The sequence below is a fragment of the Penaeus monodon genome, chromosome 41 (genome assembly GCF_015228065.2).
Source record: "Penaeus monodon isolate SGIC_2016 chromosome 41, NSTDA_Pmon_1, whole genome shotgun sequence".
Classification (NCBI taxonomy): Eukaryota; Metazoa; Arthropoda; class Malacostraca; order Decapoda; family Penaeidae; genus Penaeus; species Penaeus monodon.
In genome coordinates this window covers 27,853,484-27,858,478 of record NC_051426.1, presented here as the reverse complement: position 1 = coordinate 27,858,478, position 4,995 = coordinate 27,853,484, and positions in this window count along the sequence as shown.

Here is a 4,995-nt window from a genome sequence, read left to right as displayed (position 1 = left end):
TTGTCATTAGTACTACAGTTTTGCAATGTGTCAAGTCAACGAAATTGTATGCAAATGAATTGAAATCGGATTCTATTCTTGAAACAACGTAAGGACTAACATGCTCGCTATTTAAGGAGCAAAATGTCAGCTGAATAACAAACTATAACTTTGAACAGAGATTCCTTCAGTCAGATGTTCAAATGTTATTTTCTCTTGATTATAGAGAATTGTTTGTTCTTTAAAGAGGAAAAAGATTGCGATCCGCTTGCATCTGTTTGCACAACTCCATTGCAAAAAATATATAATAATAAAAAAAATTCATTTCATCACATATAACTTATTGATTAATCACATCCTGTATCATTTCGTCAAGGTTAGAGAAATGGGCAATGAAATTAATATTGATGGTCTTACAACGTTTCGGTTATATTTAACGTTGTTATTAGCATTAGCAATACCAGTACTACTATCATTATTATTACTACTGTCATTATCATTATCATTACTACTATCATTATCATTATCATTATCGTTGTCCTTATCATTACCATTATCATTACTACTGCCATTATCATTATCATTATTACTATTATTATCACTATCATGTCCTTATCCTTATCATTATCATTATCATTACTACTGCTAGTATTGTTATCATTAGTATCATTGTTTTGTCGCTGTTGCTATTATCATTTTTATCATCATCGCTACCATCTTTCTTATCATCATTACCATTATCATTTTCACTATTATCATAATTATCATTTATCGGAATTATCATCTCATCTCTAACTCCTCTCAAAAATTCTAAAACAAAATTAGAAAGTTTAGAAAATCTATTATCAGATCATCAAATAACCGAAAGAAGTTCCTGTGAAAGTTTCACGGAATCTATTCTCCGTTTTAACACTAAATCCTTTAACAATCAGGATTGAAACAGCATCCGATCCTCTATACGGTCAAGATAAAACAGCTGCAAGAGCATAGCGCTGAATCCAAAAGACTGATTCTTTATATTCAATTTTATCGTTTATTATGAAGCTATATCGGTTTCTTTTTTGAAATATTAGAAGGATAAATTATTTTTAGAAAGTTGAAACATTTTATTTCGTTTCGATAAAGTTTAACTGAAGCGTTTACAGACTTTGCTATTTCCGTGAGCAGTGTTGCCAGGAAGACATCATCCTTTAAAGTTTTTTTTTTCTTTTTATTATTAAAATAGGTATATCCGTTGTCACAGCGGTTACCTATATAGTATAGCAATATGACTTTATATTAGAATGAACGATTGATGATTTATAGACTGTAAATATTGATAGATAAACAGATCGATGAATGGAAAAGAGAGATAGAGAGACAGACAGATAGACAGACAGGCGGACGGACGGAAAGACACAGACAGACAGCCAGACACACAGACAGACACACATACAGACAGATAGACAGGCTGCTAGATAGATATCCAAACAATTTCATTTAATTTCTATAAAAAATGCATGAAAAAATACCATCCAATAATGAAGCTTCTTATGTACATTTGTTATATCAAACAAAATAATATACTGTTTAACAAAAGAAAAAAATATATATATTAAAAAAAAAAAAAAAGGAAAAGGAAAGGAAAAGAAAATATTGAAAGTACAGTCCGAAAGTTGCACGTTAATTGCAATACACGGGGATTAAAACGATTTTCTTTCTTCAATATTTATCAAATAATACAACTAACGCAGAGACACCAAAAGTCAAAGGTCAAGTTAACAAAAAGAGACAAAAATGAACAACGAGAGAGAGAGAGAGAGAGAGAGAGAGAGAGAGAGAGAGAGAGAGAGAGAGAGGGGGGGGAGAGAGAGAGAGGGGGGGGGGGAGAAAGAGAGAGAGGGGGTGGGAGAGGGAGAGAGAGAGAGAGAGAGAGAGAGAGAGAGAGAGAGTGAGGAAGAGAAAGAGAAGAGAGAGAGAGGGAGAGAGAGAGAGAGAGGGAGAGAGAGAGAGAGAGAGAGAGAGAGAGAGAGAGAAGAGAGAGTAGAGAAAGTAGAGAAAGTAGAGAGAATAGAGAGAAAGAGAAAGAGAGAGAAACAGAACAAGAAACAGAAGAAATAAAGAGAGAAAATAACAACAGAGGAATTTATTTGTCGACATATCTCATTTTACGTAAAATTTCATCAATCAACTTTATTCCCATTTACATATTAAATGATTTCAAAAGATTTTTTTTTTCATTATTTTATTAATTGTATTTTTGTAATGATGTTATTTTGCGAATGAAAAACCTTTTTTATTGTTATTGTTCATGATTGTGATAACGTTAATGATGATGATGATTTTGATGATGACATTTGAAATAATAATAATAATTATTATTATTATTATTATTATTATTATTTATTATTATTATTATTACTATTATTATTATTATTATTATTATTATTATTATCATTATTATTATTATTATGAGGATAACTGAAAAATATATAATTTTTTTTATTTTTTATATATATAGATATAGATATAGATATAGATATAGATAGATAGATAGATAGATAGATAGATAGATAGATAGATATAGACATATAGATATAGATATAGATATAGATATAGATAGATAGATAGATAGATAGATAGATATAGACAGACATAAATCTGCCAAATACATCTATTGTATCGTGAGGATATTCATTTCTACTATATATACATTTATCGCAATAATGGTGATGATAATGGTAATAATGATAACAATGATTACGATTATCATGGTGACAATAGCAGTGATAGTAATAATAACGATGATGATAGTGATAATGATAATGATAATTATGACGATAATGATAATTATGATGATAATGATGATTATGATGATACCGATACTGATGGTGATAATGATAATTATAATTATGATGATAATGATAATCAGGATGATAATTATGATGATAATGATAATTATGATGATGATAATTATGATGATAATGATAATGATAATTATGATGATAATAATAATTATGATAGTAATGATCCTAATGATAAAGATAATGATAACGAGAATGTTGAAGATAATAGTAATATAGTAATAATCCTTATCTTTACCAACCCCGTTATAATCACCAGCATTATTATATAACCCTCTGATTATGAAAATTTAGAAAATTGTTAACAGTAATAAAGTCACACTCTCTATATATAATAACATTTATCTCTTTTTGGGGGAATTATCCTTTCGAGAACATTAGACAAATTGTTATTGTAGCAAATACATCTCCCGGCAGAGTGAGTGGCCATGTTCACTAGCAAATATTTTCTCTGATATTCGTATAATTATTATTATGTGTATCGAACGTTTTTGAAAAATGTTGTGGGAAAAATTATGTATGTTTGCCTGTTGTTAGTTGTAATCCTTATCTTTGCTATCGTAGTTGATAATAATACTGTTTATTTGTATATACGTATTGATACTATTATCATTATCGATATCATAATTGCCGTTATAATTACATCATTATCATTATTGATACATTGATATCACTGTATCACCATCATCATCATTATTATTGTCACTAACATTATCATCTCTATTGTTGCAATTATAACTCAAATGTACAATTTTCAGTCTAATACACATGCATGCTTGAAAATTTTGTATTTGTTTTGCATTAGTGAGTAAAGCGATTATAGTAAAAATGAAAGAGCAATCTCATTAAAATCATATTTGAGAGAGAGAAAAAAAGTAGTATCATACACATGGTCGGTGATTCTGTCATGCATCTCCGTATTTTGCATTGACGAGATTCTGTAACACTTTCTCTCGCCTATAATAGATTTATCAGAGAGCAATTAAAGAAATACGTGTGTATGTGTGTGTGTGTGTGTGTGTGTGTGTGTGTGTGTGTGTGTGTGTGTGTGTGTGTGTGTGTGTGTGTGTGTGTGTGTGTGTGTGTGTGTGTGTGTGTGTGTGTGTGTGTGTGTGTGTGTGTGTGTGCTTGCGTCTGTGCCTATGTCTGTGAATGCGCTTGTGTCTGTGTCTGTGTGTCTATGTGTTGAAGAATACGTGTGCACTTACCTGTGATTTTGCATATGAATGAAGGTATTGAAATCTTAAAGTACGCCAGGAATAGAACGTCAATGTCTGCAAAAATACAATTCTATCTTTCAAATGTTAACAGACAGAAGGTAGATCGTGATCGCATTACAGAGACTAAAAAATATAGTCAAAGTGATATGTCAAAGTTAGGAGAGTTTAGGTGACTTGTAAACAAACTAACATTACAGCGTGTAAATAAATAGACGATGATGATGAAGATTGTGATGGTGATTGTGACGGTGGTGAGGATGGCTATGATGGCTACGGTCATGAGGATGGCTATGGTGATGGTGATGATGATGGCTATGGTGATGGTGATGGCTAAAGTGATGGTGATGATGATGGCTATGGTGATGGTTATGGTGGTGGTGACGATGACGATAGCGATGACAATGGTGATGTGATCATGATGATGATGAAGATGACAGCGATAACGGTAACGATGATTAAGGAACGGTAATAATAATGATGGTGATGTTACGGCGGTGAAAATTACCCCCCCCCTCAAAAAAAAAAAAAAAAAAAAAAATATATATATATATATATATATATATATATATATATATATATATATATATATATATGTATGTGTGTGTGTGTGTGTGTGTGTGTATATATATATATATATATATATATATATATATATATATATATATATATATATTATATATATATATATACATATATATATATATATATATATATATATATATATATATATATATATATATATATATATATATATATATATATATATATATATATATATATATATATATATATATATACATATTTAATAATAATAATAATAATAATAATAATAATGATAATAATAATAATAATAATAATAATGATAATAATAATAATAATAATGATAATAATAATAATGATTATAATAATGATAATAATAAAATAATAATATTAATAATAATAACAACAACAAC